This window comes from Budorcas taxicolor, chromosome 25 (assembly GCF_023091745.1).
Source record: "Budorcas taxicolor isolate Tak-1 chromosome 25, Takin1.1, whole genome shotgun sequence".
In the NCBI taxonomy this organism is placed as follows: Eukaryota; Metazoa; Chordata; class Mammalia; order Artiodactyla; family Bovidae; genus Budorcas; species Budorcas taxicolor.
The window spans coordinates 38,997,308-39,023,940 of NC_068934.1; the positions used below are offsets into that span (position 1 = coordinate 38,997,308).

The 26,633-nt window shown below is 41.7% G+C and overlaps 1 pseudogene; it reads right to left on the reverse strand.

Annotated features, from left to right (window-relative positions):
• Window positions 1-26,633, reverse strand: part of LOC128068558 (pregnancy-associated glycoprotein 1-like) — a 42,332-nt pseudogene that overhangs the window by 7,329 nt on the left and 8,370 nt on the right.

Sequence of the window (26,633 nt, forward strand, 5' to 3'; positions counted from 1 at the left end):
TGCTTTGCAGTCGGTTCTACCTTCTGATCAGAGATGGTTCACTCTTCGTCTGTAACTAGTTGACTGCCTTAGTCCAGAAGCAACTGTGGCTGCTACTGCTACTAAGTCACTTCAGTAGTTTCCGATTATGTGCAACCCCATAGACAGCAGCTCACCAGGCTCCACCGTCCTGGGGATTCTCCAGGCAAGAACACTGGAGTGGGTTGCAATTTCCTTCTCCAATTCACGAAGGCAAAAAGTGAAAATGAAGTCGCTCAGTCATGTCTGATTCTTGGTGACCCTATGGACTGCAGCCTACCAGGCCTCTCCATCCTTGGGTTTTTCCAGGCAAGAGGACGGAAGTGGGTTGCCATGCCTTCTGCCCATAAGGAACAATATCCCTCAAACTAATGGCACATCTTTGACACAGAAATGAATGTTTACCTGCCATCTGGTAATTTCTGGGCTCAGTCACCAAGACAAGAGTTGAGAATGATATTGCCTTCTCCCTCTGCGTGGGGACCCGGTTGCCCAGTGTTTCTGACTTTTGCAGGTGCCCCAGCCCCAACATCTCACGTGGTATCACCGGATGAGCCTCAGTGCTAGGCTAGAGCACCAGGGGGCGCTTGGATCACCTCCCGAAACACATGCATGATGTTCCTTAGGGGGTAAATAGCTATATTAGAGCCACAAGAAGAAATCTGAGACAGTCTGTAAGCATGTTCCTTGAGGAAATTGTTCATAATGTTTTTTTTTTCACTGAAGGTATTTTTCATGGTCTTCACTTTCCTTAAAGGTATTCTTTCACCGAACATTTGACAAAGAAAACAAAGAAGATGCTACAATTAACTGTCAGTGTTAAGCTATAACTCTCATTGTAACAGCACTGAGTATTTTCTCATCATTATTATGAGTCACCTTATTATAAGAATTGTATGCATATTCCATGGCAAAGACATAGGTTTGAATAAAGATTCTGTTCTATAATACTGAGTTAGCCATATGACCATGTGGGGTCTCATTCTCCCCTTCAATAAAATGGTGGAATGTAACGATTCAAACCCTCCAAATAGAATATATTGGGGATAAGTAAAGTGATGGATATAAGGTACCTGATAAATAGGAACTCTCAACAATGACAGCCGTTGGCATTGCTGTTGCCATCCCCTGTATCCTTCTCATAGAAGCTCAGGGAAGGAGGTAGAGGGGGATTCCTATCCTCTTTTACAAGGGAGGAATTTGAAATGCAAGAGGTTTGTGAATTGGCTGTGGTCACACTGCTTGTCAGGTATAAAACAGTGTATAAGTAGCTCTCTCAATGTTTCTCCAAGTTGAAAGAGAAGAGAGTTGAAAGAAGAATCCAGGAGATAGGGAACAAGTTCAGGAAATGTAGAAAGTTAAAAGAAAACACCACAGAGAGAAATCCACTCACAGAGACTTCCAAAGGGATGGAGAGATAAATGACAGTGATACAGAGATGCAGACATAGACATATACACACTGAAGTAGAGAGGGAACAAAGAAGTCATGCTAAATAAAAGGTAGAAAAATGTTATTCCACAAGACCACACCTACATCTGCATTGACTGTTCACTGAACAATTGCAAGGCGTTCCAGTTTCAGTAGGTCATGACCTGACTGGACCACAGAGTTGTGTAAATATGCAAATCTACACCAAGAACCTTGGGTCCCACATTTCCTATAGTTAAGTACTTAGTAGGAAAGGGTTGAACTTTAAGATTGCCAGGGAAATATTCCATTCCATCCTAAACCTGATGAGTAGGAGAATAATCAGATTGAAAGAAAAATCACAGAAAGGAAGATGATGTGGCTTACAGTCTCCATCCATACATGACTCTGCAATCTGAGGAGGTCACTGGCCTGAGAAGGACAAGCCACGTCATGTTTCTTTCATGGCTCCAAGGACTCAGGGAAGTTCAGGTTCTTAGCATGTAGTGGTGACTGGGAGCCCTTAGTTACATATGCTCTGGCATGGTCTAGTTTAGCCCTTTAGGCCAATAATAGGTCTGAAAAAAACACAAAAGTCTCGATAAAATCTTTATCTTCATCAGTGTCCTTGGTGAGTGGACTTTGAAGCTTCTCAGAATACAGAGAATTGAACTGTAACCTCTTCCTTGAAGATTGACTGGAAAATCAAACTGATCTGCATGGACATCTAAGAAGATGGAGAATCATGCCTACTTGGAGGAAAAAACTGCTAAGAACATCATAAAAATGGATACTAATGGCCATGCTCGACATTCGTCATTTCATGTCATCTTCTAGCTACTTCATGAGATATGCATTACTGTTTTCATTGGAGAGGAGATTGCTAGGAGGATAAGTTGTCAAATGGCCAAGTGAAGACTTCAGGGACAGCCCAGGGACACACAATTGGTTTTAGGTAGTGGGTCTAATGGCAGACATCAGGGGCATCTATATTGCCAGTCTATGTCAAAGATTTAGGGCAGAGCCATACTTCATTTCCATTTTTTCAGTATTGGGAGAAATGTCATATGCATCCACAAGATATTTTATAGCATCCAACAAATGTACAAGGAAGAACTGTGTGCTAGGCTCTGGCTTAAAGATTTCAAAGTCAAAGTTGATGAAGACAAAAGTAATCTTTATCTTAAGAGTGCTAGAAGCCTAGTTCTCACAAAGTCATGGCCCCCAGAGGCAGGAGATATGATAATAAGACTAGGTGGCCATGTTGAACCATGGGCCGCACAGGCTTTGCCACTGGGAGCAGCCTTTCTTCTACTTCACCCATGCTGGAAAGCAGGCCAGTTGGCCATGTTTTCAAGAGAATCAGAAGTTTCAATATTTATGTACAATCTGCTGATTTTAATGTTAGCAACTTTTTTTTGGGGGGGGGGGGAATGAAATATCCACAGTGATGTGCTGGAATCAGCCTTCAGTCTCTGCAGGTTTTTATTTCTCACCTAGAGTTGGGAGTGCATTGGGGACAGAGAGGAATTTAATTCATGTCATTTGATTTTAAAAGACACTGAATGCATATTCAACATGTGTGTTTCCTTTCTATTTATAAAGAAAGAACATCAGGGGCATACAAACCAACAAAATTTAACTGCTGAAGATAAATGGATATATTTCTGATGTAATTTCCCCTAGGGTCTATGTCATGAAAAATTTTGTCTGCCAAAACAAACATACAAAAGAAAAAAAAAAAATTGAAATGTCTTCCCAATCAAAGAAGACGAAACTACTGTGGCAGCCAAAGTAAAGACAATCGCATTTAATGACTCCTGCAGGACTTCCAGGGCCTATTCCTGTATGAGACCTATCCATGCCTGTCCCTTGAATAAAACAGGAAACTCTCCTGTTGCCAGGTGTGTTTAGATGGAGCACTGTGACTTAATCCTCATTTTTGTATGTTGTTTAAATTCAGTTCTGGTGGTTAAATCCCAACAGGGGGAATATGACGTCACTGACAAATGACACACATATATGTCCTTTAAACTATGGTGTTGGAGAAGACTCTTGAGAGTTCCTTGGACTGCACAAGATCAAACCTGTCCATCCTAAAAAAAATCAGTCCTGAATATTCACTGGAAGGAATGATGCTGAAGCTGAAGCTTCAATTATTTGCCCACCTGATGGGAAGAACTGACTCATTGGAAAAGACCCTGAGGTAAGGAAAGATTGAAGGCAGGAAGAGAAGGGGAAGACAGGATGAGATGTTTGGATGGCATCACCGAGTCGATGGACATGAGCTTGAGTAAGCTCCAGGAGTTGGTGATGGATAGGGAAGCCTAGCATGCTGCAGTCCATGGCACTGCAAAGACATGGACCCAACTGAAAGGACTGAACTAAATTGAACAAATTGAGAACAAGGAGACTGATAAATCTAATTGCATCAAGTTGGTGACTAGCTGCCCATAACAACACACTAGATAAGTGGCTTTAAAATTCAGAATTGTGACTACATTCAGCGTGGAATATCTTCTGAGGAAAAACAAGAATACTGCCCATCCAAAACAAAACCAAAGAAAATCAAGAGACAAACAGGAAAGAAATCTGAAACTATATTCAACAACATACTGTTTCTCATAACTTCTGTTATTGTGACAGAATCATATGCATGTTAACAGGTAAAAGCAAGGCAATACTTAAAACTAATGTTCTGAAGTAAGCCTTTCAGTGGCTAGAAAAGGAGGTTCACACATACCATAAAGAAGTTTAATTAAAACCCTGCTGTCTTAATCTGGAACTGAAAGCAAGTTTGTAACAAATAGTTTTATTCATTGTTATTTTTTTTTTTTTATGAAAATGTGTACTTCCTACTCTGACCAGTGTAGAGCCTACAAGCAATGACAACTTGATAACAGTGACTATTCTGAGGTCTAACATGTAGCTTCTAAATACATTTCCCATCAGATGATGCATGGATTCTTAAAGAGATGGCTAATTTCAGGACATGGAAAAGAAATGCATGAAATAATCTTGGGAATCGTGAAGGACCAGAAAGCTAAGGGGCTTCAAAGACCAATGGGGACTGGACAGAAAGTTGAGGAATCCAAATGAAAAGGCCAGATATCTACCAGTTTGTTGGACAGAGTGATATTTCTGCTTCTCAACACACTGTTTACATTTCTCATAGCTTTCCTGCCAAGAAGCAATTGTCCTCTGATTTCATGGCTTCAGGTAGCATCCACAGTGGTTTTAGAGGCTGAGATGAAGAAATCTGTCATTGCTTCCACCTTTTTTCCTTCTATTTGCCATGAAGGATGGGGCTGGATCCCATGATCTTAGTTTTCTAAAATTTAATTTTAAGTGGCCGAATGTGTCCAAATGTTAATAGGCAACATCTAATCTGTCACTGTCATAGATTCCTGGGGCACCAACTCACCATTCCAAGCAATGAGAAAGGAAAATAATCATCAATATTTATGCTATTTTTGTTTCTATTAAGCATATGTTATGTAACTAAAAACAGTTCCAGGAAAACAAGCTAGAATATCCCTTCTGGGGGTGATGAGAGAGTGTAGGGGAGCAGCTATAGTATAGATGAAGCCTCACTTACTGGCCTGCAGCTCACCTCCTGCTGTGGAGGTCTGGTTCCTAATAGACCAAGGATTGCTACTAGTGCTGACTACTGTGCTGGTATTGTGGACTCCTGCTCTAAACCCAATAGGAGGGATATTCTGTAAGACAAACCACCCTGTTTCTGCCCAGTTTCTGAAAAAAAAATGACATTAAAATTGGGAAACAGTTATTTAGTCCCAAAGGAGAACAACCAAGTGCAACATATGACAACATTCTTTCAATAAACTGTGAACTGCTTTTTGAGAATCAGGGAAATGTGTACATGGACTGGATATTAGATGTTATTTTTATTGGGAACAAATGAGCATTTTTTCCACATCCTATCATTTTATCCCAAATACTCATTATATATATTTTGTGAAATGTTCATCATGTCCATAAAACACTTCAGGAAAAACGAATAAGGAGTAAAAGAGTGAATGAAATGAGGGTCTGTCTTGGTTTAAAAACAGATCTGCATAGCTGCTATGGATTGAATTGTGTCCACTCTTAACTCCCAATTGATGGTATTAGGAAGTAGAGCCTTTGGGAGGTACTAAGTTGACATGGGGTTTTGATGGTGTCCCTCTAGATGGGATTACCCTCTCCCTCTTTTTCTCTCTCATTCTCCCTCTTCCTTCTTCCCTTCCCCCACCACAAATGAGAACATAGCAAGAAGAGAAAGACCTGATGTAAGTCAAGAATGTCTTCACCAGGAACTCAATTGTCCACAACATTAATGTTGTATAGTCTCTGGTTTATGACAACCTGTGGGACTAAGAGGTTAGTTTTGTAGTTATTGATGCCGAATGATGAAATATAAGGTTCATGACTCTCTTCTTTCTTATATTTGTTATGTTTGAAGTGGTTTTGTAGTAAGAAATTTATAGAATGACATTTCTGTCTTAGTGATATCCTGAGGGGCCCAAGATGACAGATTTAGGCAGGTCCCCGATGAGTGAGTGGTTGGAGGACCACATGCTCCTTCCTCCAACTCTTCTCTTGTCATCTGAAAACCATCCCCCCCCCCATACCTGAAAACCTTGCCTCCAACACTATCTGCATCTCCACTCCCCTGTTAAGCTGCTGGGGCATCTGGTTGGAGATCTTGATCATTCAAGACAGGGTCTGGAAGGAGAAGGAATGCAGACATTTTCAGAAAGAATGATCTGGGCAATCCTTCCTTGGTTTTCCCTTATTTATTGCCATCTGAAGGAGAGGGATAGGCCTGGGTAGAGAGGAAGCCACAAGTGAGACTGCATGGATATTTGCAGGAGAAGGGAGGAGGAATTCACAACCCAATAACCAGGAGGTTGGAAGCTGCACAGGACCCAGGACAGAAGGAAGAAAGACTGGAAAAGAATAGTGCCTACCTGAGGGTCAGACCTACCTGAGTCTTCCTGTTAAACTTGGAGGTTGTGTCCTTCCTGATTTAATTTCTGCTCCAGATGTGGAGGGGATAGAGGTACTCATTGCTAGTGAGTTCGGGGAGAGGGACATCCTCCCCCAGGAACCCTTTGATTCCACTCTAACTGTGGCTATCATCCCAAGCCAGAGAGCAAATGGCAGGTCATCCAAAAGGTGACCTACTTTAAATAGTATTTAAAATACTAGAGAATTTGTCTAATAGTCCTGGCGTATATTTTCCCAGAGTTTTTTTTTTTTTTTTTTTTTTTTTTTTTTTTAGGAGAGATGATTAGTTATCCTAATTTGGGTTCTGCTGAGGAATCTACAAGCTTCCCCATTGGTAACTTCTGACTTATAAACACCTGATCTCATCCCACAGAACCCAAATGATGGTAAGTTCCAGTGGGCAAGGACTCTAAGTTCCTCAGTGTCACAGCAGCTGTGTGCCAACTGGTCTACCACTCCCAGTCCTGAGCCCAGGACCCATGAACATCACCAGACAGTTACAGCCCCCTGCCCACTAGAGGCAGCCTCAGCATAGTCAGCAACACCCACCTCTGAGCCACTTGTTCACTGATTGGCACTGAGCTTCAGTCTGGAACAAGTGTTCTGGAGCAAGTCTAGTCTCCCTCATCTAAGAGATGGGAAATTGAACCCTGGGGTGTATGACTCACCTTAAAGCTGCAGGTAAGTTAGTGAAGACTTGGGACCAAGGAACTCTGCTTCCCCGGCTAGGAGACTTCAAGGAAGGGAAAGATGAAAGAAAGCTCAATTGCATCCACTGCTGGGTAGCTCTCAGATGTCTGCAAGCACCAGAGTGGAAGTTCCTTTCCCTTTGCCCCTCAAGTCTCATTCCGATTTTATCAGCAGACTTGCCTTCTTGTAGCAGCAGGAAAGAAAAATTCAGGGCTGTTTCTTCTGGGTTCCAGGCACAGCGGGGGCGGCCCAGCTGTAGTGACCCCAGGAGGCAGTCCTGCAAGTGGTGACTGACTCACTCCCAACTCCAAATCCAAAGAGCTCCCGCTTCTCATTCACACAACACAGATCTTGGGTGACTCGATAACATCCACCTGCATTCAAGTGAAATGCATTCCTTTCTCAGCCTTCTGGTAACTTAGATAAGTGCCATATATTTCCTGAGGGAACCCCTGGCTGAGCGAGGCTGGGGTCTGAGACTAGCCTGGATGAAACGGATATGTTCCCTCTTTGATGCTCAAAATAGACCTTGGAGCTTCAAAGGCCTTCAGAAGGTAACAATCAAACTTCTGTTTTTTCAGGACTTTGTTTTATGAATCTGGTTGGAGAAAAGGGATAGAAACACAGGACAAGGCTGGACATCTCTGGGTCCCTGCTGACTCTGAGTTGACTTCCAGCCACCAGGCTTCACAGTTAGGTGCTGCTGTTATTCATAAGCCACCTTTGAAGAAGGAATAGAGGAAAGAGTTTTTGGGCAGACAGCAGTGTGGTCAAGGGGCCGTGGGAATCACACGGGACAAGATGAAACAAGAGTCAATACTTGTTTCTTTGCTCTATCAGTTCCTTGGTGTTTCTACTCCTGAGAACAAGTACATGGAGATAGTCAGAGTCATTGGTGTTGCCCCTGGCACCTGATGCTCCTGGTGAGTTTGTGGACACGTCCCTGAGTTCATAGCATATTCAGCCTCGTGATAGCCCCAGGTTCTCCCTTCTTGCAGGGGGCTGACATGGTTCATTGCTTATAACTCACAACTGAAACATGGGATGAGGTCATGGTGGTTGACCTGTAGGCCAAGTTCCAAGCATGGAAGGAAGGCTGGCAGTGGAAGGGTAGCCATTTATTGAGCTTGGTTACTTTGGTCCTTAGCAGGGGCTATTTCCCACATCTACAATGTTTTTCTCCCAGCTTTTTGCATGGCCAGGTCCTTCTCAACATTTAGAATCATCTCAAATGAGTCTCTCTCAGGCTTGCTTTCCCTGGCCACTGCACTCTCATGGCACAGACCCTCATCCAAAAAGTTCCTAGACCCTTCCCTCCATCAAAACACTAATTATAGTTACCAAAGTGGAAAGGTGGGAGAGGTGTGAGTTTGAGATTAATATATGTATGCTATATGTATACTATGTTATTTAATAGATAATCACCAAGGACCTACTGTACAGCACAAGAATTCTGCTCAATAGTCTGTAATATCCTGTATGGGAAAAGAATCTAAGAAACAATGGATACATATGTATGTATGATGGTATTCATTTCCCATAAAACTAGTATTAATACAATGCTGTAAATCAACTACACTCCTATATAAATTAAAACCTCAATATTTTGTTAAAAAATGCTGACATGTAGAGTCTCATGGAGTTCTTTAGACTCGCAGGATGTCAGATATGATGATGGAGAAGGCAGGCTAGGTGCAGAACTCTAGACATTATCTGAGGTTGCATTTTCCTGAGCTTTGGTGTCTTTTTGCTTCTAGTGCCACTTTCGATTTTTCTTTGGAGGATCTAATACAAGGGCTTGGATACACCAGCTGGGTGTTAGTTGAAGGATGAGAAGGAGGCACTAGTGGGAGAGTGAAATCCCAGCTCCCTAGCCTTGGGTTGGGGCACGTTTGAGGCACAACTTATATCCCAAGTTCCTTGTGAAAACAGGCTGTAGGTTCCCTCTCCACGACTTGCATGAAATCAGATCCAGACTGGTTTCATCCTTTTTCATGTCCTTCTTCCCCTAGGATCTCACTGGTTTCTCTAGGATAATTTTTTTTTTTTTTTAAATTTTGGTAGCACTAGGTCTTCATTGTGGAGAAGGCAATGGCACCCCACTACAGTATTCTCACCTGGAAAATCCCATGAATGGAGGAGCCTGGAAGGCTGCAGTCCATGGGGTCGCTAAGGGTCAGAAAGGACTGAGCTACTTCACTTTCACTTTTCACTTTCATGCACTGGAGAAGGAAATGCCAACCCACTCCATTGTTCTTGCCTGGAGAATCCCAGGGACGGGGGAGCCGGGTGGGTTGCAATCTATGGGGTTGTACAGAGTCGGACGCGACTGAAGTGACTTAGCAGCAGCAGCAGGTCTTCATTGCTGCTCAGGGCTTCTCTATTTTCAGCAAGCAGGGACTACTCTGTAATAGCAGAAGACTGGCTTTTCAATTCTGTGCTTCTCTTAATGCAGATCACAGGCTCTGGGGCACTCAAGGTCAGTAGTTGTGGCCCACCGGCTTAGTTGCCCTGGGGCATTTGCAGTCTTCCCAAACCATGTCTTAAATGTGTATCTTAAGCACTGGATCAAAAGGGAAAACACTCTGGAAGATATTTGAAATAAATCACTTTTATATGAAACTTGGCACCATGGCCTGTTTATGAGGAGACTGAGAGAGGATTGTCCCTGCTTCAAGCAGCCTCCTGAGATCAGGACTGATTGAGGTTCCCCTCCCAAGGGTTCCTACAGGATCTTGAAGCTCTCCTGCCATGTGGCATTGTTCTTGTTTCAGTTTCTGAATCTCACACTAGAGCACAGCTTTCAGAGGGCAGGGCTGTCACTTGACTCACTTGTAAGTGTACATCATAGATATTGTCTCATTCAGAACCCAATATCAAGACAAGGCTAACACAAAGATCAGTTATTTTACTGAGTGTTAGGTTACAGGTTCAATGACTGTAATCAAACCTTAATAACATTGTCTTCAATACAATATAATTTCAATCTAGATAGCATTTTGAAAAACAGAGACATTACTTTGCCAACGAAGGTCCGTCTAGTCAAGGCTATGGTTTTTCCAGTGGTCATGTATGGACGTGAGAGTTGGACTGTGAAGAAAGCTGAGCGCCAAAGAATTGATGCTTTTGAACTGTGGTGTTGGAGAAGACACTCGAGAGTCCCTTGGACTGCAACCACTCCATTCTGAAGGGGATCAGCCCTGGGATTTCTTTGGAAGGAATGATGCTAATGCTGAAACTCCAGTACTTTGGCCACCTCATGCAAAGAGTTGACTCACTGGAAAAGACTCTGATACTGGGAGGGATTGGGGGCAGGAAAAGAAGGGGACAGCAGAGGATGAGATGACTGGATGGCATCACTGACTCGATGGATGTCAGTCTGAGTGAACTCTGGGATTTGGTGATGGACAGGGAGGCCTGGTGTGCTGCAATTCATGGGGTCAAAAAGAGTCAGACACGACTGAATGACTGAACTGAACTGAACTGAATTTCAGTTCTCTGTCATAATATGTTAGTGCAGGTCTCACCACAGAGATGAAGGCCCACTTCTTTATTGTCACATCTTCCACATATGCTACTTACCGCTTGTCTAACATGGCTACTCCAGCTTCTGTCATTATATCTCCATTCCAGATAGTGAGACAGAAAGTAATACTTCCATTTGGAAGTGAGATATCACCTCTACTCAAATTCCACTGGCCAAAGTATCTTCCATGGTCATGGCAAACCTGGGGGTGGTGGGCACACAGAAGGGCAGGGAAATGTGATCCTATTTCAGAACACACATAATGAGTAACAATGGCCACAACCCTTCGTTCATGTCTTTGTAATTCATTCTTCTTTGGTTCTCTCCAGACAGCTCTCAGTCTGTTTTGGCCCGTAGATATGGATATGGATGAAGTTATAAGAGAGGACATGGCCCAGGCTGTACAAATATGGAGAAAACAAAATGGAAAGAAGATCAGTTCAGTTCAATTCAATTCAGTCACTCAGTCGTGTCCGATTCTTTGTGACAGCATAAACCGCAGCACACCAGGCCTTCCTGTCCGTCATCAACTCCCGGAGTTCACTCAGACTCACAGCCATCAAGTCAGTGATGCCATCCAGCCATCTCATCCTCTGTGGTCCCTTTCTCCTCCTGACCCCAATTCCTCCCAGCATCAGAGTCTTTTCCAATGTGTCAACTCTTTGCATGTGGTGGCCAAAGTATTGGAGTTTCAGCTTTAGCATCATTTCTTCCAAAGAAATCCCAGGGCTGATCTCCTTCAGAATGGACTGGTTGAATCTTCTTGCAGTCCAAGTGACTCTCAAGAGTCTTCTCCAACACCACGGTTCAAAAGCATCAATTCTTCAGCACTCAGCTTTCTTCACAGTCCATCTCGCACATCCATACATGACCACTGGAAAAACCATAGCCTTGACTATACAGACCTTTGCTGGTAAAGTAATGTCTCTGCTTTTAAATATGCTATCTAGGTTGGTCATAACTTTTCTTCCAAGGAGTAAACGTCTTAATTTCATGGCTGCAGCAACCATATGCAATGAGTTTGGAGCCCAAAAAATGAAGTCTGACACTGTTTCCACAGTTTCCCCATCTATTTCCCAAGAAGTTAGGGGACCAGATGCCATGATCTTCATTTTCTGAATGTTGAGTTTTAAGCCAACTTTTTCACTCTCCTCTTTCACCTTCATCAACATGCTTTTTTCTTCCTCTTCACTTTCTACCATAAGGGTGATGTCATCTGCATACCTGAGGTTATTGATATTTCTCCTGGCAATCTTGTTTCCAGCTTGTGCTTCTTCCAGCCCAGCGTTTCTCATGATGTACTATGAAAGAAGATAAAAAAAGTATAAAAATTGAAAATCTAAACAAAAACATGTTTATAATCATAATTTTGCATTTATACAATTTAGGTATAATGGTTGATTAATTAATTTATAAAACAAAAGAATTAGAGAAATGTAAAAAACATATATATATATTCACTAAACCCAACAAAATAATAAAGGTATATCATATTAAGCACATAGTAGCATCAGGATTAAGTTTGGATGCACATTGCAAAAAACTAAAACAACCATAACTTTAGCAAGATAGACTTTATTTTTCTTTCCCACTGAAACAAAGTTGGAGGTGGGCAAGCCAGAGCTTGGGTGCTATCTATCTCCAAGGTTAAATGATTGCCCAATACAACTGCAGGAGTTCCAGCCATCACAACTAAAATCCAGAAAACTATTAGGAAGTAGGTGTGGAAGGGAAGAGTCCCATCTCTCAGCTAAATCAGATCTTGAAAGCAGTCTTCCAAGAAATCCCTCTTACAGATCTGCTTGCATCTCCAAGACACCTGTCATGAACACGGGTGTGTAGAAAGTGCAGTCCTGTAGATACTGGGCTCATGGCTATATAACAGACTATTTTCAGTTTTGAAAGAGAAGCAGAGATTAGATCATTTTGTATGTAGCCTGCAGCGCCTGCCTTAAAGAACAAAATAATAATAATAATGATAATGATAATAATAATAATAATGGAATAGGCTGAACGGCTGGGCACAGTGTGGAAGCCAGGAGAAAGGAGTAGCAATGAGAAATAACTAGATGGATCTGAACTGTGCTCCAGAAAATAGAGGCAGACTGGTAAGTAGAGATCTTCTAAGGACTGAAGTGAGGATTACACATACCACATGACCAACTTGGTTTAAAGACTGCTTTTTCATACTCAGGTCTCAAACCTCTCTCAATTCCTCAGCTTCTAAATACCTTGTCTTTATTACCTTACATTCTGACCTACCTGTCTCATCTTCCTTATTTCTGTTCACCTCACTTCTCCATCTAGTCCACCAGCATTACAAGATCCAGTGTTGAGAACTTAGCAACACTTTCTAGAAGTGGGTAGAAACACAATGACTATTTCTACTTTAGTATTTGTTTGTCCTGATCAAGGTCTTTTGAAAAGACTGAAGATCTCATGTTTCCTGTAAAATCCCAACCAAGAATGTGACTTCCTTGGACCTGGAGGGGATGTGTTCACTTTTGCATCCACAGGTCTTAGCAGAACAGTAAGTCCCCTGTATATGAACAAGTTACATTTGAAAGGGGTGTTCAAAAATTCCAATTTCATAATAAATCCAACAAAGTTACTTAGGTAGCCAACTAAGACAATTGGCTATATATTACCATAGTTTAATAGCTTTATGATATTTTTTCACACAAATAACATATAAAAAACAAACACAATAAAAGAAATACTTTTAATCTTGCAGTACTTGGATACGGCATGGCAACCCACTCCAGTATTCTTGTCTGGAGAATCCCCATGGCAAGAGGAGCCTGGCAGACTGCAATCCATATGTTGAAAATTCAGGCACAGCTGAGCAACTAATCACACCTTTAAAAATAGAATAGTAGTACCGTCTACATTATTACTGAATTTATGCTTCCTTGCAGACAGCGTAGGCTTGAAATAAAAGTCATGCACTATTGTACTCCATACAGTTCTGTACAATAAAGTACGCAAATATACACCAACTTGTCTTGGATGTGCTCACAACGATGTGTGTCAGATCTGTGAACTAACTGATGTGATTGCACATGCAAATGTACTTTTACATGTTGAAAGCTTTATACTTGAACGTTTGCATGTAACAAACTTGCTACATAGGTCTTCAGTGGATGTATGTAGTGAAGGAACAAGAGAGGAGAGTAAGGAGCTGCCTGTTCTTTCCCTTTTTGCGTGTATTATGGCCACTCTGAATAAGAATTTCATTGGGTGTAACTGAGGCCCAGTGTATGGGAACATGACTGCAAGTGACAGAGGACCAGAATCCCAGGAGGTAGGACAAGAGCCGTGGTTGGTTGAAAAGAGCCAAGAGTGCGAAATAGGAGGAAACAAATTTTCACTGGTTTATGTGAAAGACTCAGCAAATATCATCCAGCTTTGTGTGTAGTGATTGAGCTGTGGATTAGAGGAGCAGTCCCTCTTGCCCAGGATGAGCAAGAGAGGAGAAGAGAGAGGAGACCAAATCGTGAAAATCAAACATGTATGTCTAGTATTGTCTATTTATGTCAAGTATGTCTAATATTGAAGAGATGTAAGTCCTGTCAATTTATCTGCTCCCTCCTGAGAAGAATTAGAGTTGCAAAAGAGAGAAGGTCCACACTATGCTAGCACCTTATTCTTCTTCTGTCCAGTGAACATTGATTTCTAATGCCATTTCTTTATAAACAGAGGATGTACTTTGCATGATTGAAGTCTTCTAATTTACTGTTCTGTATAAACTTTTGGTGCTGTTCTGTGCCCAGGAACATGGGTGTTAAGGGGAGGCAGGCTCTGTTTTGGCTGCACAGTTCAGCGTATGGGGATCTACTGTCATCTGGGCCTTGGGTTATATATTCAGTCTGGGTTCACATCTGAGGGGTTAACTCTAGTTGGGTTTAATTCGATCCTCTTGCTCTTTATCTTCAATTTGTCCCATGTTTTCTTTCCATGTCCCTTTTTATCCCTGACCTCTCTGTAATTGAGTAGTTTTTCTGATTCCCTTTTATTTCCTTTGTCACGTTATTAACTGTAACTTTTTTATAAGTAGTTTTAAGATCCATGGTATGCATCTTTACCTTGCCAGTCTATCATTATAAATCATGATGTTTATTAAATTATTTATTTATTTATCATTTCTTTGTCTGGGTCTTAGTGTGTCATGCAGGATCTTCCTTGTGGTAGGAACTCTCTATTTGAGGAGGGTAAGCTCAATACTTGCAGTATGTAAACTCTATTTGAGACATACAGGCTTAGTTACTCAGTGGCATGTGGGATCTTAGTTTTCTGGCAAAGGAACAAAACTTTGCCATTTGCAAATGCTTTGCATTGCAAAGCAGATCCTTAACCACTGGACCACCAAGGAATTCCCTATATTTACCTTTTAATACATACTATATGGTTATCATTTTGTGTACTGTTCATTCCCCCTGTAGATCCAGATTTTCACTTGGTTTTAAATTCCTTCTGACTTGAGGCCTTTTTTAAAAAAATATTACACTGGTCTGTTGGTGGTGATGCAGTCTTTTTCTTGATGTATGTCTGAGAAAGTATTTTATCTTGTTTTAGATATGTATTTTTCTTGGGTATAGAATTCTGAGGCAATTATCTTTCTCTCAGCATCTTGATGTGGTGCCAGTGTCCTCTGGCTAACATTGTTTCATTTGCCTCATCTGCTGTCATCCCCATTTTTTGTTCTACTGTATTTTTCCTTCTAGTTATATTTCTTTGGTTGGTTGTCTTAAACCATGAATTATGATGTGCCTTTGTATAGTTGTCTTATTTCTTGTCCTTGAATTAATTGAGCTTCTGTGTTAATGGGTTTAAAGCTTTCACCATACCTGGAAAGTTTTCAGCCAGTAATTATGAAGTTCTTCCCTCTATTCTGTCTTTCACTTCCTGTGGGATTCCATTTACATATATTTTAGCACTCTTAAAGTTACTTCAAAGCTCTCTGATGCACAATTAATTTTTTCCCCACAGTCTTTGCATTTCTGTTTTACCTGTATCTATTTAACATACTCAATATTCTTCAGCTTCATGAATATAAGGATTATTTATGTAGCAAGCATTTTAATGTCCTTCCCTGCTAATTATGTAATATATATTTTACTTGTGTTTTTACTAATTGAATTTTCCCTCATTATGGATATTTTCTTGCTTCTTTACACATCTGGATTTTTTTCTTTTTAAATTTATTTATTTATCTTAATCAGAGGATAATTACCTTACAAAGTTGAGATGAAACTAGGACAAATACTTTCACAATTTGTATGTAAATTTTAAATTGAATGGTGGATGTGGTCACTTTACCTTTGGATGCTGGATACTTTTTTAATTTTTATAAATTGTTCCTTTCACTGTTTGCAAACACTGTTAATTTCTTGGAAACAACTGTATTTTTTGAAGGCTTGCTGTAAAGTTTTTTAAGCTGAAATGAAACCAGCCTTTAGAACGGATTTACTATTCCCCACTAGCAAGGCAATATTGTCTTCAGGGCCCTATTGATTTCATGGGAATTATGAATACTTTGGGGGGCGGTCCTAAGGTGGCAGAGTAATAGAACAGGGAGACCCTTTCTCCCCAACAAATTCATCAAATGAACATTTGAACGCTGAGTAAATGCCACAAAACAAGTTCTGAATGCAGGTAGAGTACATCAGGCACCCAGAAAAACAGCCCATTGTCTTCAAAAGGAGGTAGGAAAAGATGTAGAAGATAAAAAGAGAGGCAAAAGAGGTAGAGATGGAGATCCGTTCCGGGAAGGGAGTCTTAAAAAAGAGAGGTTTCCAAACACCAGGAAACACTGTCACTGGCGAGGCTGTAGTGAGCCTTGAAACCTCAGAGGGCAACATAAGTGGGAGGAAAAAGAAATAAAAAAACTAAACCCACAGATTACATGCCCAATGGTAACTCCCAGCAGAGAAGCAGTACAGAGGCCTGCATCTGCCCCTAGCAAGAGGGGGCTGGGCAGGGAGGTGCGGGCTGCATTGCTTAGAGTAAGGACCAGGCCTGAATGCCCCAAGGGCAATCTGAGGGAACTAACTTGAGATAGCAAACCAGAGGCTGGGATAGCTACCAGGTGAAAAGCCCTAAACTAAGACATCGACAGGCCTGCTCATAGAACAAAGGACTGAGCAGAGGTATCCAGTTGTGGACTGGCCCATCCCCTGCCAGAGACAGGGGAGTGAGGGCAGCCAGAGCCAAAAGGGGGCAATAGCAGCCCCAGAGAGGCATCATCTACCAAACTGCAAGCAGACTTCTTTGCTAACCAACATTTCTTGGGATTCTGGATGGTCAATATCCGCCTGAGAAGGTGTGCTGGTTGTACACCCAGAAAACCGAGCGGCAGGAACAGGAGAGGCAATACGTTGCAGCGACTGCACTCACCAAACATCTGGTCACCTGAGCAGCTCGGACCAGGGAAGGGAACAAAACTCAGGCCCAACCGAGTCTGCACCTTTGTGGAGTACCCGAGTACCTGAACCTCAGTAGCTTAGACCTGGGAAGTGCATGCAACCGAGGGCCCACCTCAGACAGTTCCCAGCAGAGCAACCTAGAGCCTGAGCAGTGTAGACAGGGAAAGCATACACGTCATGAGCGGGGGCAAACTCAGTGGGGCCAAATTACTGTGAGCACACAGCAATGTTATCTGTTGGCAGTGTCCCTCCCTCCCGACAGCACAACAGAACAAGTGAGCCTAAAAAAATGTTCCACCACCGCCCCCTTGGGTCAGGGTGGAAATTAGACACTGAAGAGACCAGCAAACAGAAGAAGCTAAAACAGAGGGAACTGCCCTGGAAGTGACAGGTGCAATAGATTAAACTCGTGATGTTAGCACTGACTACATTGGAAGTGGCCAAGAAATCTTGAGAAGTATAAGTTGGATCAAGGAATTATCTGAAAGTGAACTGACCCCACACTGTCCACAACAACAACAGAGAAAATCCTAGATATATTTTTACTATTTTCATTATTTAATTTTTTTTTTATTTTTAAGTCCTCTATTACTCCTTTAATTTTCATTTTTATAACCTTCTATTACTTTAAAAAAAAAAAAAGACCCTATTTCCTAAAGCAAAATTCATGTATATATAAATACACACACACATATATATATACATATATATATATATATATATACATACACACACACACACACACATATATATATAATTTTTGTGACTTTTTTTCCTTTAATATTGTATTTTTGAGAATCTGACATCTACTCTAGATTTTTAATTTTTGCTTTTTGTTATTTCTTTTGCAATTTTGTACCTTTAAGAACCCAATCTTCAGTAACAATTTTTACTTGGGAGTGAGATCACTGGCCTGATTGCTCTCGCCCCCTTTGGATCTCCTTTTTCTCCACCAGGTCGCCTCTATCTCCTCCCTCCCCCATTCTCTTCTCTACCCAACTCTGTGAATCTCTTTGTTTGTTCTGGACTGTGGAGAGCACTTAGGGAACTGATTACTGGCTGGATGTTTCTCTCTCCTCTTGATTTCCCCCTTTATCCCCCTAGCCACCTCTGTTTCCTTCCTCCCTCTTCTCTTCTCTGTGTAAACCTGTGAACATCTCTGAGGGATCCGGACTGTGGAGAGCACATAAGGAAGTGATTATTGGCTAGCTTGTGCTCTCCACTTTTGATTCCCCCTCTTCTCCTCCTGGTCACCTCTAACTCCATCCTCCTTCTTCTCTTCTCTATGTAACTCTGTGAACAACTCTGAGGGATCCAGACTGTGGAGAGCACATAAAGAAGTAATTACTGGTTAGTTTGAGGAGAGTGAAAAAGTTGGCTTAAAGCTCAACATTCAGAAAACTAAGATCATGGCATCTGATCCCATTACTTCTTGGGAAATAGATGGGGAAACAGGGGAAACACTGTCAGACTTTATTTTGGGGGGCTCCAAAATCACTGCAGGTAGTGATTGCAGCCATAAAATTAAAAGACGCTTACTCCTTGGAAGGAAAGTTATGACCAACATAGATAGCATATTGAAAAGCAGAGACATTACTTTGCCAACAAAGGTCCATCTAGTCAATGCTATGGTTTTTACAGTGGTCATGTATGGATGTGAGAGTTGGACTGTGAATAAAGCTGAGCCCTGAAGAATTGATGTTTTTGAACTGTGGTGTTGGAGAAGACTCTTGAGAGTCCCTTGGACTGCAAGGAGATCCAACAAGTCCATTCTAAAGGAGATCATCCCTGGGATTTCTTTGAAAGTAATGATGCTAAAGCTGAAACTCCAGTACTTTGGCCACTTCATGCAAAGAGTGGACTCCTTGGAAAAGACTCTGATGCTGGGAGGAGGATAAGGGGACGACAGAGGGTGAGATGGCTGGATGGCATCATGGACTCGATGGACGTGGGTCTGAGTGAACTCTGGGAGATGCTGATGGACAGGAAGGCCTGGTGTGCTGCGATTCATGGGGTCACAAAGAGTCAGACACGACTGAGCGACTGAACTGAGCTGAATTGAACTGAACATTCTCTCACCTCTTTTGATTCCCCCTCTTCTCCCCCTGGTCACCTCTATCTCCCTCCTCCCTCTTATCTCCTCTACATAACTCTGTGAACCTCTCTGGATGTCACTCACTGTGACTAAACTGTTCATCTTCAACCTAGCGTTTTATCATTGGTGCTGTATAGATGGAGAAGTCTTGAGGCTACTATAAGAATAAAATTGAAAACCAGGAGCAGGACACTTAAGTCCAAATCCTGAGAACACCAGAGAACTTCAGACTCCGGGAAGCATTAATTGATAGGAGCTCATCAAATGCCTCCATACCTACACAGAAACCAAGCACCACCCAAGGGCCAACGAGTTCGAGAGCAAGACATACCACGGAAATTCTCTTCAGCAACACAGGAATATAGCCCTGAGCTTCAATATACAGATTACCCAAAGTCACTCGAAACCCACTGACATCTCATAACTCATTACTGGAAACTTCATTGCACTTCAGAGAGAATAAATCCAGCTCCACCCACCAGAACACCGACACAAGCTTCCTTAACCAGGAAAGCTTGACAAGCCACCCGTCCAACCCCACCCACAGTGAGGAAACTCCACAAAAAAGAGAACTCCAGAAACTGCCAGAATATGGAAAGGCGACCCCAAACACAGCAATATAAACAAAATGAAGAGGCAGGATCATAAGAGACTACTCTCAACAACTATATGCCAATAAAATGGACAACATGTAAAAAATGGACAAATTCTTAAAAGAGTACAACTTTCCAAAACTGAACCGGGAAGAAATAGAAAATCTCAACAGACACATCACAAGCATGGAAATTGAAACTGTAATCAGAAATTTTCCAGCAAACAACAGCCCAGGACCAGATGGCTTCACAGCTGAATTCTACCAAAAATTTAGAGAAGAGCTAACATTTATCCTTCCAGAAAATTGCAGATGAAGACAAACTGCCAAACTCATTCTATGAGGCCACCATCATCCTAATACCAACACCTGACAAAGAAGCCACAAAAAAAGAAAACTACAGGCCAATATCACTGATGAACATAGATGCAAAAATCCTTAACAAAATTCTAGCAATTAGAAGCCAGAAAGAAAAACACTAATATAGTATACTAATGCATATATATGGAATTAGAAAGATGGTAACAATAACCCTGTTTGCAAGACAGCAAAGAGACACAGATGTATAGAACAGCTTTCTGGACTCTGTGGGAGAGGGCGAGGGTGGGATGATTTGGGAGGATGGCATTGAAATATGTATATTATCATATGTGAAATGAATCGCCAGCCCAGGTTTGATGCATGATACAGGATGGTCGGGGCTGGTGCACTGTGATGACCCAGAGGGATAGTATGGGGAGGGAGGTCGGAGGGAGGTTCAGGAAGGGGAGCACATGTACACCGGTGGGAAATTCATGTCAGTGTATGACAAAACCAATACAATATTGTAAAGTAATTAGCCTCCAATTAAAATAAATTTATATTAAAAATATGAGTAATTTTGACACTGGTGGGTGGGGACACAATTAGACTTGGTGCAATTTGAGACTCAAGTATTGTTCCCTATAATTCAGACCAGTACTATCATCTCTCAGATGAAAACTGAAAGGGTATCACGTGTACCTTCCTACAGTTCCCTGTATGTCCCTCTCTCCTATGAACTCTAACTATATGGAGTCAATAATCTCTCTTCTTGGGAAGACTGTCTCTGCCTAGATACACCTTCCATGTATGTGTTGGAAACTATTTCTAGAGTTGGGACAATTGTAGAACTCTCCTTGCTTGCTCCCCGCCTCAGAAATCCATTCCCTGCTGCCAGATGTTTGATGTAAAACAAGGCTCTTTCATTTGCCTCTTCTACTTTGGAGTTAGTTGAGACAGGAGGATAAATGTGTCCTTTACTCCTTTATGTCGATTAAAATGGAGGTCCCCCTGCAATCAGAAATCACAGAATGACTTGTGAATGCTAGGCACTGACTTCTGTGCATGGGTGCAAACTTGATTGGGGATATATGTTTGGGCTTTAGGGAGCCCCAGTCTTGCTGGAGAAACATGCCTATTACAAAGAGTGTTTGCTATGTGGTATGTTCAGTTCAGTTCAGTCGCTCAGTCATGTCTGACTCTGCCACCCCATGGACTGCATCACGACAGGGCTTGCTCTTCTTCACCAACACCTGGAGCTTGGGCAAACTCATGCCCATCGAGTTGGTGACTCCATCCAACCATCTCATCCTCTGTCACCTTCTTCTCCTCCTGCCTTCAAGCTTTCCCAGTAACAGGGTCTTTTCTAATGAGTCAGTCCTTCACTTCAGTTGGCCAAAGTATTGGAGGTTCAATTTCAGCATTGGGCCTTCTGATGAATATCCAGGTTTTATTTCCTTTAGGATGACTGGGTGGATCTCCTTGTAGTCCAAGGGACTCTCAAGAGTCTTGTCTACACCACAGTTCAAAACCATCAATTCTTCATCGCTCACCATTCTTTATGGTGCAAATGTCACATCCATACATGACAACTGGAAAAATCATAGCTTTGATTATACTGAACTTTTTCAGCAAATTAATGTCTCTACTTAAAAAAAAAAATTATATACGTTTCTCAGAGCTTTTCTTCAAACAAGCAAGCATCTTATAATTTCATTGCTGCAGTCATCATTGGCAGTGATTCTGGAGCCTCCGAATATAAAGTCTCTCACTGTTTCCATTGTTTCCCCATCTATTTGCCATGACGTGATGGGACCAAATGACATGACCTTTATTTTCTGAACGTGAAGTTTAAACCAGCTGGTTCACTCTCCTATTTCACTTTTATCAAGAGGCTCTTTAGTTCTTCAATTTCTGCTGTAAGGGTGGTGTCTTCTGCATACCTGAGGCTATTGATATGTTTCCCAGAAATCTTGATTCCAGCTTGTGCTTCATCCAGTTGGGCATTTCACGTGATACTCTGCATATAAGTTAAATAGCAAGTTGACAATATACAGACTTTACGTACTCCTTTCCCGATTTGGAACCAGTCTGCTGCTTCATGTTCAGTTCTAACTGTTGCTTCTTGACCTGAATACAGATTTCTCAGAAGGCAAGTATGATGGTCTGGTATTCCCGTCTCTGTAACTTTTCCACAGTTTGTTGTGACCCACAAAGTTAAAGGCCTTTGCATGGTCAATAAAGCAGAAGAAGGTGTTTTTCTAGAATTCTCTTCCTTTTTCTATGAACGAACGAATGTTGACACTTTGATCTCTGCTTCCTCTGCCTTTCCTAAATCCAGCTTGAACATATGGAATTTCACAGTTAATGTACTGTTGAAGACTTGCTTGGAGAAATTACTTTGGTAGTATATGAGGTGATTGCAACTGTGTGGTAGTTGAACATTCTTTGAAATCACCTTTTTGGGGGATTGCAAGGAAAACGACCTTTCCAGTCCTATGGCCACTGCTGAGTTTTCCACATTTCCTGGCATATTGAATGCAGCACTTTAAGAGCATCATCTTTTAGGGTCTGATATATCTCTACTGCAATACCGTCACCTCCACTCTTTGCTCTTAGTGATGCTTCTAAAGACCTATATGACTTCGCATTTCAGGATTGTCTAGCTCTAGGTGAGTGATCACATCATTGTGGCTATCGGGGTCATTAATCTTTTTTGTGCAGTTCTTCTATGTAGACATTACTATGTAGACATACTTCTAAGAGACATTACTTTACCAGAAAACGTCTGCATAGTCAAAGCTACGATTTTACCAGAAATCATGAGTGGATGTGAGAGTTGGACCGTAAAGAAAGCTGAGTGCCAAAGAATTGATGCTTTTAAACTGTGATGTTGGACAAGACTCTTGAGAGTCCCTTGGACTTCAAGGAGATCCAACCGGTCCATACTAAAGGAAATAAGTCCTGAATATTCATTGGAAGGACCGATGCTGAAGCTGAACCTCCAAAACTTTGGACACCTTTTGGGAAGAACTGACTCTTTAGAAAATACCTTGATGAAGGGAAAGATTAAAGACAGAAGGCAAAGGGGAAGACAGAAGATGAAATTGTTGGGTGGCATCACTGACTTGATGAAGATGAGTTTGAGCAAGCTCTGAGAGTTGGTGATGAACAGGGAACCCTGGCATGCTGCACCCATGATATAGCAAAGAGTAGGACGTGATTGAGAGACTGAACTGAACTGATATACACAGGAAATCAGGGAGCATGCAGAGGTCTTTGGGGTCCAGTCAAGCCTGTGTCCCTGGTGAGAGTGTTGAAAGATTTAGGTGGAAGGGAATGCTTCCCATCCTCCAGTGCAGGTCCTTGAATCCAAGGAAGGAGCACAAGATTTTGAATGTGTTACCAAATATTGTTTTCTTAAAAAACGAAAAACCTATTTTCTGCAGGAGTGAGAACTTTGACTGAGTCTGTTCTGTAGATTTTACTGAGGGATGTGGAAGGGATCTGGAGTGGGCTGAGTCTGCAAAAAATTATGTGACCAGCTGCTGGAGGGCCAGGCTTATGATTGACATTCTGCACTAGATGGAAAACAAATCCAGAGAAAAAGTGTCCCTTCTGGAGTGTACATGCCAATGTATCCCATTGTTTCAGCAGATCATTCAATGCTGTTTTGGACCAAGCAAGAAATGTATGAAGGGTGGTTTCTTTTGTCAATTCCTGTGGGTAGTTAGATGACTAAATGTTTGGTTACTTCATTGCATGGTTGAAATTATGCTTGAGAAAGAAAATTAGATGAGGTCCACACATATTTTGACATTAATCAACAAGCATAGGAAGGTTACTAAGGCAACTATACATAATTTAAACATGAGAGGCCAAATGGGAAAGGATTCATTTAACAGGCTGAGATTGGGCTGTACAGGTTGCCATAGTTGTTGCTATGACAAATAGCCATAACATCTACTTGTTTCTATGCTGGAGATGTGGGAAACTGACAAGAGAGCAAGAGCCTTTATGACTCTCCTTGCAGTGTGATTTCAGGGGAGAAGTAGTTGACAAGGAAAGGCTGACTGGTAAGGCCGAGGAAGGGAGTAATCTGATTAGTAATCATTAGTTCTTGTGGGAGCCCAGAAAACAGAAGCATTGGCTCAGTCAGAATTCTGGGCCAGGGTTCAGAGATAGATGTCACTTGGCTGAAATCAATATTTAGTCTTGGGGATGGCAGCCATAACCTCGAAAAAGAAGATTTCCTTCTCCGAGGTGGCAGAATAATTCATATTTGTTCCAGACTCAGGAACCCAGAAAGCCCTCTCAGGGCCACTTGTTCTTAGCAGGCACACATGCAATCTAGAAGGTGGAATTATCATCATGGTGCATGAAAAAACTGAGGTTAAGAGACTTGATCAAGCTCACACAGTGAGGCATGTGAAAAGCCAAGCACAAACCCAGGGTAACAGTCCTCAAATTGTGTGTTTTTGCTCCACACCCACTGGGAGTGGTGGGTGGTGATCTGGAAGCAATGCTTAGGCAGAAGCAAACAATATTCACATTTAAATTGAAGAAAGTAAGGAAAACCACTAAAACATTCAGCTATGACCTAAATCATATCCCTTATGATTATATAGTGGAGATGAAAAATAGATTCAAGGGATTAGGTCTGTTAGCCTGAAGAACTATGGATGGAGGTTCATGCCGGGGTCCAGCCGTGGTGGATCCAGGGTGATTTGAAGGTGGGGATGGAGTCGGCGTCCTGGAAAAAACTTATTTAATTACAGATATAGAGGGAGATTAGAAACAGATACTGTACTAGGAGAATTAGTGGAGAAAAGAGGCTGAATAACTGGTTTACATGGAATACCAATCACCACCTACGTAGGCCACAGGCGTCTTTCCATTCTCCCAAAGGAGAGGAGGCACTGAGGCCTTCCCGGTCCGATCTCAGAAGCCCGGGCAGAATTGGCAGGCTTGGTGAGTACCCACATTTCAGATGGGAATTCAGCCAGGAAAACGGGGAGTGAGAAAGAAACAACACGGGGGAATCAGTCTTTCCAGAAACTGATCTAATTTCTTTATTTTTCAGGTTTGATTATATACCTTTTTGTTATACATAGGGATGAATACAGAGTCACGCAGGGGTCAGCAGACCTGACCCTTGTCACAATCAGGTGCTTCATATAAAATTATACAAAGGTCTTATGAGTTTCATCATCTTCTAGCCATGAGATCTGCTGACATTTTATGGCCCTTTCTGATACCGGTCAGTTAACCAGAAAATTTATTTTTCCAGGGGTGATTTTTTCTTAAATCAGGCGCCACCCTCCAAATAAAGTTGCATTCCTATAGGGTGAGGGTGTAGTGAGTTACAATCAAGAAAGTAATTTACTTAACCTAAGGTTTAACATGATTAATCTTAAAGGTTAATACTTATCTCTCCTATATGCTAGTTATATTCATTGTAAGGGCAGGAATATGGAGACTTAGCAGCAAATATTGGCTCAACAAATGTAAACCCTTCACCAATGTTCCCCTTAAGATCTATTTTGTCTTAAGATAGTGATAAAGTTACATAGCATAGTGATTTATAGTGATTTATAACAAAGTACAGTGATCTATAACAAAAGAGAAGATTCATTAACTCAAAAGTGTAGTATTGCTAACTTCAAAAACTACTATATTTCCTTTTCTATATTCCAAATACATTGATTAATATATTCCCAGGTGCCTAAGGATATGGAGGCCTGATGGCAATCATTGACTCATCAGTGAAAAAAGCCCTATGCTAATACTCCAAACTCTCTGTGCTGTTTATGGTTGAGAGGTTGTCACACACACACGAGCTAGTCTGTCAGCAGAGAGGTTTGACCTGAGACATCCTTGTCACACTCAGGGCAGGGAATTAGCAGTAATTATTGGCACGACAAATGAAAAAACCCTTCACCAATATAATTCCTAATCAACCCACTAATACTATACTAATGATCTTCTAACTACTCAAAAAGAGTCTGTGCTTAGAAAGTTTTAAAACATCCCGTGCCTCTCACAGTTGGGAGGCTGTAAACAATCACATGCAGCCAGACGAGCCTGATCAGGCAGGCCAGAGAACCTTCAGAGTTCATAAGTTGAAACACTCTGGTCACACCCAGGAATTTTTATTAACTTGGAGCTGCAAGTTAACTCCTTCTCCGAGAGAAATAGTTATGGGGGAGAGCTCCCCATAAAGTACTCTGATTTGGGAGTAGATGCTCTGGAACAGGGGGTTTCCTGAGGCTTGATCACGCCTTTGTGTATGCCAAGCGTCCTTCCTCATGAACCTTTGCCATGGGTGGAGTTCCTCACGCTGGCTCCCAACAGGTTCATAACATTGTATGGGAGGTGGTCATCAAAACCATCCTCAAGAAAAACAAATGTGAGAAGGCAAAGTTGTTGCCTGAGGAGGCCTTAAAAATAGCTGAGAAAATAAGAGAAGTGAAAGGCAAAGGAGAAAGGGAAAGATATATCCAATGGAATGCAGACTTCCAGAGAATAGCAAGGAGAGATAAGAAAGTCTTCATAAGTGAATAG